General features: G+C 49.7%; 1 protein-coding gene across 1 annotated transcript in view; it reads left to right on the top strand.

Annotated features, from left to right (window-relative positions):
- The window catches only part of DHRSX (dehydrogenase/reductase X-linked), a 212,553-nt gene extending 204,055 nt beyond the window's left edge, over window positions 1-8,498 (top strand). Inside the window, exon 12 of the transcript XR_006609437.1 lies at window positions 7,164-8,498. The gene's annotated coding sequence lies outside the window, so the exon portion shown is untranslated. The remainder of the gene's footprint in view (window positions 1-7,163) is intronic.
- The last annotated feature ends 2,162 nt before the right edge of the window (window positions 8,499-10,660 follow it).

Raw genomic sequence — 10,660 nt, 5'->3', positions numbered from 1 at the left:
TCCCCACGTCAGAGCTCCTCTCAGGAGCTGATTACAGACCACTTCGCATCAGGAAGACGAGGAATGTGAGCGGGCAGCTCAGTCCATTACCTCCCAGCAGCCGTATCCCGCGCCCGGCGTTTGGCAGTAACTCGGCCTGGCGTGCCTTGTCACCTCTCGTCAGGCTCCGCGATGCCTTGCTCTGTGTTTGCCGGGAGGCCCGGTCCTCGGGGAGTTTGCTCCTTCCTGTGGCAGATTGCCGGTGACTTAAATCTCATCTCCGGTTTCCCGCCAGGATGACAGGTGGTCGGACCTGGGAGGTACGTGGGGGACCTGCGTGTTCGGACTGAGACACCTCCGTGGGTCTAAGACACATGCCCGTGCATATGTATATCAGTGTCCTCAGCCCACAGGCACACACACTCACCACCCACTTACTCGCTCATCCCTACACAGACACACACACCCCCACGTATTTTACAAACTAAATCCAAACCATTCGCCACAATGTATTTTGCAATATCGACGAGATCCGGAAGTTTGTTTGTCATCCTTTGTTTAGACAGAGCGACAACGGGAACTTCCTTTTTATTAGTATTATTATTACGATTATGAGGATTGCAAGTGATTTGTTACTTATTTGTAACTGAAAGAATCCTACATGGTTGCAAGTCCCCCCAAACAGCTAGGTTCTTGTCTCCTGAAGCATTTACAATGTATCTTCCACTGTTTCTCTTCCTTTACCCGGGACGCCTGCCCACAGCCATCTGGGATGCTTTCCTATGTTTCTATTTTTTTTTTCCCTTTCCTACAAGGGCTCGTGAATCGTGGGTGCATTTACTCTGTGCTTGTGTAGGAGCTGGGATACCTATCACCCTCCCCGTGGTGCTGAGGTCAGCCCTAAGCACGGTCAGATCATGCATTCATCAGAATTCTCCAGAGAAACAGAACCGATATAGGAAGAACATATATGGAGTTTTGTTTTGGTTTGGTTTGGTTTGGTTTGAAGGAATTGGTGCAGGAAAGAGCTGGTGTTTGAGCTGAGTGGCACAGGCCCTGTGCTGGCAGAATTCCTTCTTGCTCAGGGAAGCTCACAGCGGAGGCGCTTAACGCCTTCAACTGATTAGACGAGGCCCATCTGCATCGAACCTGGTAATCCTGGTAATCCGAGAGTCTGCTGCTCGACATGTTGATCTCATGCTTTAAAAATGCATACAAATGAAACACCTTTAAAGGGAAACATCCAGAATAATATTTGACCACCTCTCGGCGACTTGGCCACATTGACACATAACACGGACCATCACAGATCTGCTCGCCATTCAGGAAGATAGCTGTGACCAAATGACCAGAGACCTGGCCAGGACCAGGAGGCAGTGATAGGCTCCATGACGTCTCAAAGAACAATTTTCCATAACAGCAGGGGCTGAGCCCCATTCATCAAATATTGACGTGTCACGCAAAATATGTGAGTCGGTCAAACTCCTTCATGTCCCTACCTCATGGATGTGGCATATTATAGCAGCACGAAGGTGTGAACATCACTATGTGTTCTCTGTCCCCCTATATGCATCGACAGCCTTGCACAGAAAGTCTGAAAAGTACAATGATGCCTTTCTGCATTTTGTGATGAAGAATTTTTTTTCCCCCTCCGTGCACGTCATGGCTTCTCAGATGTTTGTGGACACACATTTCCCGGGAATCTTGCAAAAGTGCCGATTCTGAGCTAGCAGGGGAAGGGCTAGCTGAGATCTCGGCGTAGGTAACAAGCCCCCAGGTGAGGTCGATGCGGCTCTGGGCATTGGTGCATAGACCTTTACCCTCCGAAATCCAGGACGACACAGAATCAGGCATGAGTCAGTTTCTTGACTTTTAGTGTCTCTGGACTCTCCTGAGCTGAGTTTCTGTGAGCCCTTGAGTATCAGGGCGTTGCCCACAACCTGGAGGTCAGGTGTGTTGGAGGAGGTGGCCACCCAGGGAGTCTTCTGGGTGTCAGTTCTGTGCAGTCAGGCAGGAAGCATGGCTCATCAACCACATGAGATAACATTTTGGCCGCATGTACGCATTCTCAAGGCTTCAACCCAAACATCCACCCCTATTAAGATGCTCTCACGCCGCAGCATGATGGGGCAATGAGCAAGCCCGCCAGCACACAGACACTCCTTGAGTCAATAGCATCCTGCCCACTTTTAAAGTCCAGGTACACAAATCCATTCATAATACCCAGCCACCTCCTCACCCATTCTCACGAGGCATTGTGCTCCAGAGGAGACCAGGCAGAAGAGGCGTCCTTGCGCCATTGTGGCCACGGTTGGGGGTGACGTTTGCCCAGACATCCGGGAGCAGACAGTGTAGATGGTGGCATGGCTATGGGCCAGCCTGACTGGACGCAACTCACGTGGCTGTGTGGGGAGGGGAAGAGGGCTGGGGTATGAGTTTGGAGACCACAGGGATGGGGCAGATCTTGCTGTCTTACGTGGACTTTGGGTTTCATTCACACTGAAATGAGAGGCCGGTGGAGGTTTTTCCTCTGATGGACCTTATCCTCATGGGGGTGTTCCTCTCAAACCCCTGGGAATTCCTTGCCATTTCTGGGAACAGTGACCTGCCTTCCAATGCAAGCCCTGCCCTTCTGTTGGAGGACTACGTTCATTGCTGGATCCCATGATGCCCATTTGAGTAGCATGTTGGAAGTCTGAGAAAGTCACATTACTGCCCCCCGCCCACAGTGCTGTTGGGTATAGTGTATAAATATGGTGTCCCTCACTTTTCAGACAGGACAGTCCCCAGGTGGGTGTCTATGCTATCTGCCAGAGCATCACCATGGGATAAGCTCCAATCACCTCTGTGTGGTTGGCTTGAGAAGTCCCCTTTTATGAGCTACTTTTCTTTCTTGTATCACCTCCTCACCCCCTACCTGAGCCCCCGCCCCTCCTCCCACCGCATTCAATCCTCAACCCCAGGTTGCTTCTTGGAGAAGCCCCATCGGGAACCCTGACGTAGAGACCAAAGTCATCCATCTGATTTCTGGGCTGAGGTTATGATGCAGGAATGATTGTTGAGAGACGTAGGGGCAGGTAGAGGCTAGTGTCCAGGGAGAGAGGGCAGGTTGGACCACGCTGGTCACAGGTGGCGTGATGAGAAGCACGCACATCAGGGACTTACTGAGAAACTATGTGAATCCGCCAAGAGAACTGATAGGCTTGTCCAGGCTGTTCTTTTCCTTGATAAGCCTGGTCCTCTGACCTTTGTGTCTTCATTATCCCTTCTTAATTGCTCAAAATCCCATGGCTCCCTCCTTCACCTTGCTGTGTCTAGATCTTTCTCACACCTCTCCCTTCGATCTGGTTCATTAACATTCTTGCGGAAAGTAATTCATGTCAAGGCTTTGGTGGAGCGTGTTGGAGGTGCTGAACACTGAGCCAGGTACCAGGGAGACAGCAATTACTGCGTCTCATCCAAGGCACGATCGACGGAGGAACACATAATCAGGACACAGTACAGAGTCACACCACGTCTGTCTGATGTGAGGACATATTAGGAAGAGAACTTTTGTTTGTGTTTCCTGAGTGGTGTTTGTAAATGCATCTTTCTTTAAAAATTCACCCAGTGTGCATTCCCTTATTTCTCTTCTGATGCATAAATAGAGAAACAAACACAAATGTGGTACATAATTGCCTTTTTATTCGTTGGAGCTGGTGGTTTTGTCGTATGAGCCTTCAAGAAAACTGTGGTTTTCTTCCGAAGTGGGTTGGGTAATAAAAGAAGCGTGACTTGTATGATGCATTCTAGTGTTCAAGAAATGGCAGACTACAGTTCCTTTGTCTCTTATAACAGTCCTGGGAGGCAGGTCACATCACCATCACCACCATCGTCGTCTTCACCATCATCCGTCGTCACTGTTGCCTTCATCATCATTGTCTTCATCCCCATCACCATCACAATCACCATCCTGGTTCCCACTATCACCACTGTCACCTTCATGACCACCATCGTCACCACAATCACCATCCCCACCATCATCCCCACCATCACCATCACCATCATCCCCACCATCGCCATCATCACCATCATCAACAACATCACCATCAGCACCATCACCACCAACACCATCATCATCACTACCACCATGATCACCACCATCCCCAACATCATCACAACCATCACCATCATCCCCACCATTGCCACCATCACCATCATCAATAACATCACCATCACCACCACCATCACCACGATCACCATCACCACCATCATGATCACCACCACTACGATCACCACCATCCCCAACATCATCACAACCATCACCATCACCATCATCCCCACCATCGCCACCATCACCATCATCAACATCACCATCACCAGCACCATCACCACAATCACTATCATCACCACCATCAACAACATCACCATCACCACCATCATCATCACCACCACCACGATCACCACCAACCCCAACATCATCACAACCACCGTCATCCCCACTGTCCCCACCATCATCAGCACCACTGGTAACATCACCACTGAGATGACCATCACCATCATTGTCATCACCATCATCACCGTCATCACCGCCATGTTACAAGAGACAAAATGAAGCTTCACAGAAATCCAGCCTTGCCTAGTGTCACAGAATTAATAATGAAAAGCACCATCGTTCATGCCCAGGACCTCCCAATACAAAAGCTTTTTCCCTCTCTGCCTACTGGTGCTACAACGTGCTGGAAACCTTCCTTCAAAGACATACACAGCTGGCCCTTTCTTTCCTATCCTACTTCCCTTCCTCCCACTTGGTCCCTGGACTGTCGGGACCATCATCCCAGACCATGAGAACGGGGGCCATGACTACAGCTGGAGAAGCAAGAAAGTGCAAAAAGCCTAGTTTCAGAGGAGTCTGACACACAGCCAGCACACCAACTCTGGACCGGGTACCACAGGGTCACCTTTACTTGAGAAAGACTCAAACTTCTGTCTGTCTTAGGCACTGTTGTTTTAGGGTTTCTGTGTCTGCCCATCGTAATCGTGATGTAGCATTCAAGCTCCACATACTCTGCAAACTACCCCCTCAAGCCCCCGTCCCTGCACACACATTAACCCCTCCATCCTGCAGCTCAGCTATTTCCATAATCTGATTTGCTTTGACTCCTCGTTGGAGGAGATAAAAGCAGTGACCTTCAAGGACAGACCTGAATGAAAACAGTGGGGATAAGCATTTGTTTGGAAAGAGCTGCAACATCAGGAGGGGTATCCGAGAAAGCTATTAAATGCATTTAAAAATCCACCATTGCTCTAAAATGCACATTTTCCATCTCTGGTTCAGGTCAGTCCGGTGACTGTCACTGCTACTTGAGTTATAAACACTTTCAGATCATAATCCTGCAAAGATCCCTGGAGAAGAGGATGTCTGCCCACCATCAGACCCTACCTGGCAATGGAGTGGTCCACTCAGAGCCCAACGAGGCATTATCACATCTCAGCCTTGCCCTTCTGCCACTGCGTGGTCCTTGCACGTTGCATGGCTGATGCTCGGAAGGGAGTCAATGGCTTAGGGTGTTTCCCGGACACGACGAAATTCCAGTGGTCACAGGCAGCGAGGTTTGGGGCTTGATGACAGCTCGTGTCTGAGGGAGGGGGATCTTGATTGCCGGTAAACTGTTCAGCAAGCTGTGTGGGGACCAAAATAAATCATGGGAGCTCTGAGAAAAAGGCAGGGTGACCCCGGATACCTGAGACCCTCCTCCATGGGATGTTTCTTCTGCAGAGATACCTGGGAAATACATGGGGTGACTCTGCCATGGATGTGCCAACGGGCCAGGACATGCATCTTGGAAAAGTACAAAGAGCCGGCCGTGAGCTGGTTTCCAACCGTGCTGTGAGCAGAATGGGTCAGCATTTACCAAAGACAGACATCTGGATTTTTCATGCCAGACATTTAAATTAGTCTTGCACAGAGCAAGCGTTGACTTCAGTACCAACAAAACGGGACTGGGGAAAAGGATTTCAGAAGATGCTGCTGAAAATTCCAGAAGGCGTAGTGCAATTGCTTTTGCAAACAGACTTATGAGAGTGTGACAGATGTCCGTGCGTGTATGTGCCTGTGTATAGGTGTATTGTGTGTTTCTGAATGTGCATGTGTATGTGCATGCATGTGTGTGTGCACATGTATATATTTGTGTGTGTACATGTGTACATGTGTATGTGTGTCTCTATACGTGTGCGTGTGTATGTGTGTGCACGTGTGCATGTTTTATGTGCATATGAATGCATGTGTGCACACATGTGTATATGTGTACATGTGTGTGGTATTTGTGGTGTGTGTATGTCTGTGCATGTGTGCACATCTGTTCATGTATGTGTGTCTTGTGTGCATGTGTATGTGTACATGTTTGTGTATACATGTGTGTTTGTACATCTGTATGCCCATGTATGTGTTTGTGCATGTGTGTGCATATATGTGTATCTACACATGTGCTTGTGTATGCATGTTAATGCATTGTGTGCTTGTACATGCACATGTATATTTGTGCATGTGTGTGCATGCATGTGTGTATATGTGTGTGCGCACAAGGTAGAGAAAAAGAATAATCACGGGGCTTGGTGGTGGGCACTCTGTCGAACCGAATGCACCCTCCGCTTGTAAGAAAATTTATACAACTCGCGAGACGCCACTCTCAGTGTAATCTCACTATTAAGTCAGCTGTCCGCTCGGTCATCAATCAGCGGTTCCCATTCCTCTCTGAGCACCTCCGGCTCGGCGACAGCCCACGGGACATGGAGACATGCATATCAGTTGGCGTGGGCCGCGGTAACATGACACCAGGCTGGGAGCTTCAACAGTGGGAATTTATGTCTCGCTGTCCCGGAGGCTAGAAATGCACGATTAGGCAGTCGGCGACTTTGGTTTCACGCCGGGCTCGCGGACGGATGCTTCCAGGCTGGGTGGTAAATTTGGGTCCTTCAAAGCCAGTAGGTTTCTGGTGCATTGTGAGAGCTGCTGTTGGAAATTCATAGAGAGCCCGAGGGTGTTGAGGACGGCGGGTGCCGGGGTAGCGGCTGGTACTTGAGCGGAAATGAGCATGCATGGAGGTTTGATGAACAGGAGAGATTAGAGGCAGTAGAAGCTGTGGGGGAGACATCTCGCTTTTCACGTTCTGATGTGGTTGACTGTTGTGTGTGAACCCGTGTAGGGACACTCAGGTCCATGAAGGCTGGACTGAAGTCGACCAGCTCACCTGTTCCTGGGCTCCCCCTGCCCCACCTGGCCTGGTCAGGTGCTCCATGAAAGCCTTCTGGAGGAAGGCTGAGACGTCACAGCACACGGCAATCCGTGCCTCTCTCGTGTTCACGTCCCATCACCAGCAGCACACGGACTGGGGTGCGTTATGGCCGTATTTCCTGGGACATCACAAGCTGCCTGTTTTATCAGTTATGATTAATTTGATTGGATCCGAGCCTCATTTCTTCCCATAAAGCAGATGTTTAAGTCTAACTGAGGTGTGCATGTCCATGGAGATGTGGTTTCCTCTCCCTTCTGCAGATGACACACTCTGGGGAGAAGTGTGGAGAAGTTCTCTCCCCTCACCCTGAGTGCACGCTTCCTGAACTGCCTCTTCTGGTCACCTCTGGCTCTCCTTCATCTACCCGGGCAGGCTCTCGATAAATAATTATGGAAGAGAGAGCGAAGGCTTGCCAGCGTAGTGCTCTGTGGATCTGGAGGCAGCCAAGACTGAATTCATGATGAGCCCGGGCAATGGGGTTGGGTTGGGTTTGGTTTTAATCCCCGCCCAACATCTATATCCTTCTGGAGATGCGGCAACAGGAAAGCAATGTCCACATCCGTCCTTCAGATCTCTGTGGTCACGGAAGAGGCAGCTCAGCCGGGAGCCTTTCCAGCTCAAGAGGAAAAACCATTGACCGTGGAGCGCGTCAGCTGCTCTGACCTTGGAGGTGGTCAGCCGTGCTTCTGAGTCCAACGGCCACCCACCACCACGTGCTCTTGCACAAGTCATGCATCTCCTAGGAAACACAGATATTATTTTTTGTCTTGAAGATGGGAGTGCCGTCAGCTGCGTTGTGTCTCTGCAAAATTCATGTGTTGAAGCACCATTCCCCAGGACCACACAATGTGGTATTCTGTGTGGCTGTATTTGGAGGTGAGGTCTTTAACGAGGGGATTTTTGGTAAAATGGAATCACAAGGGTAGTCCCTGATCCCATAGGACTGGGATCCTTATAAGAAGAGGGGATGAGGACACAGACATGCCCAAAGTGATGACCACACGAGGACACGGGGAGATCACGACAACTACATGCCCAGGAGAGACCCGTGAGGAGGCACCAACCTCAACCCCACCTGGATCTCAGACTCCCAACCTCCAGGACCGAGATAATAATGTATGTCCGTTGTTGGAGCCAACCTGTCTGTGGTGTTTTATGACCACAGTAAGTCATAATTTTGCTATGTGTATGTGTGTCTGTATCTCTATTTCTTATATATATGCCCAAATATATATATTATATTCAATTAGTCTCATGGTGGATTTTCTTTGAAGGAGCACTTTCTTTGGAGACAGTACGTGGGGTCTGGCGTCCCTTGTGAGTACTGATTGCCTTTCTTGGGACAGTTTCAGCGTACATGAGAGGTGGGTTTTAAGGGCACCCCTGTGTCTTTCTTCATGTGTCCCTTCCCTTGCATATTCTACCAAGGGTCCTTTGACGGAACAAAAGACAGAAAGAGTTCAGGTGTGCCCTTGGAAACACAGATGTGCCCTTGGAAACATCCCCTCTGGGTGGATGCCCAGCTGGGACATCCTTCAGTGATGTCCAGCGCCAGCCCACCCAGTCTTCCCCACCCTCATAACAGCCCAGACGGGACAACCGAGTGACGTGACCAATGGATGGGGCTTGAGACAAGGGAACAAATAGACCCAGCCAGATGACCCCATTTGGATTCTGTAAGGTAACACAGCTGTCTAATGGCACTGAAGACGTGACCCTTGCATGCTGTGTCAAGTCATGAGAACTCCAGAGAGCTGACATCTCTTAGAGACAAGGAAAACCCCACTCTTTTCGTCTGGCATCACAGGCTGCCGAATGTCATCCCAAACCACTGCAAAATGCAGCCAGGATGGCGTTCAACCCACCCGCTCCTCTGCAGAAGGTCGGGACTATCTGTCCCTGCCTGGTGCCGTGAGAAACAACCACGTGGTTGATGAGGTTTTCCGCGGGGACACAGAGCTGTCCCCGTGGGACTGATGACTTTATCCATCCCTGGGAACAGATGGAACACACAGCGTGCCAAGATGCTGGGCTCATGCCATGCTGTGCTCTGGCCGACTGGTCTCCCTCAAGCCTTGGGAGGAGGCATCCGGTTCTATCTTCGAAAACTCTTGATTTTGAGCACAAAATAAATGATACACTACCAGATTATCACCTAAAGACTCACGTGGATAACCGTGATTCTGTATCGATATAGGCTGTTGGTTGAATGAATAACACACAGGGGAGATGAATTCACAATAGTTCATCTAAATAGTAGAGACTCGGGGTGATGGAGCAAATCTCCCCGTGCCTTCCTTGTGGGCTAGGTGAAGTGACTTCCTTCCAAAGAATAACATTATGGAAGAGAAACTTGATCAACACCCCCTCAACCAGATGATCAACGCCAATGGCAATGGGTCAGGTTGATGGTATGTCCCCAGACACGAGCTGATATGAAGGACACTTCATCTCAGTGATTTCCTACCCAAGAATGTATAATCCCAGTGAAGGCAAGAGGAAAATATCACACACACCCCAGTGGAGGGACCCCCTACAAACCCCCTGACCAGCACTCAGAACTGTCAAGGTCATCAAATACAACAGTGGCCAGAGAGATCGTCCCAGCCCAAAAGACCCCAAGAACCCAGGACAACCCGATGTCATATGGGATTCTGGATCGAGTCCTAAGACACAACACACATACTTGGGGGAGGGGAACCAAGAAAATGTGAAGAACGTGTGGGCTTGAGTTACTACTGATGTATCCGTGTCTGTCCATTAATAGGAACAAAGGCATCAAAGTCGTGTCAGATGTTAACGGGAAGGGGAAATGAGTGTGGGATCATCCTAATGCTAATATCCTGCGAAGCCTGACTACTCTAAAAAAAATTTTTTTTTAAAGCTTATTCTTTACGAAAAAAAAAAAAAAGCTACATGGACTTCATGCAGTCGGGATGCCTGCAGGATCCGTACATTTCCCTTCTGCTCACAGGAGCGTGTCCCTCATCTGTAGGTCTTGGGTTCCTCATGATGATTGGGCCATGACACCATCTCTGGAGGCAGTGACAGTAGCTTCCCTGGAGGTTGATCTCTGATGGCAGGTGTTGGTGTTGGGGAATTGGGGGATGGCAGCCGTGTAGGGACGTGTGTGGAGCAGGCTGGCTCCAGGTTGGGCGTCTATGGGTTTTGATGTTCTGGGTTGGCTCCATCAGAAGCTCCAGTCATGCCTTCTTGTTGGGAACACGTTGGGGGTTTGGGGTTGGCCCATGAGCATCTCCAAACTTGTGTGAAAGGCTTCGTAGGGACTTACTTGGTCCTGCTCTTTGTCCGCAGCTCCCTCCCTTGATTACCACTTGCATGGATTTTCCCAGCTCCAAGTCAAGGAGGATGAAGGCTTGATGAAGACCCAGCCCACAAAGCCATGT

The sequence above is a fragment of the Mustela putorius genome, unplaced genomic scaffold, assembly GCF_011764305.1.
Source record: "Mustela putorius furo isolate JIRA1106 unplaced genomic scaffold, ASM1176430v1.1 tig00003836_pilon_pilon_pilon, whole genome shotgun sequence".
Taxonomy (NCBI): Eukaryota; Metazoa; Chordata; class Mammalia; order Carnivora; family Mustelidae; genus Mustela; species Mustela putorius.
Note: the sequence above shows the minus strand (reverse complement) of the source record. Positions and strands in the feature narration are given on the sequence as shown.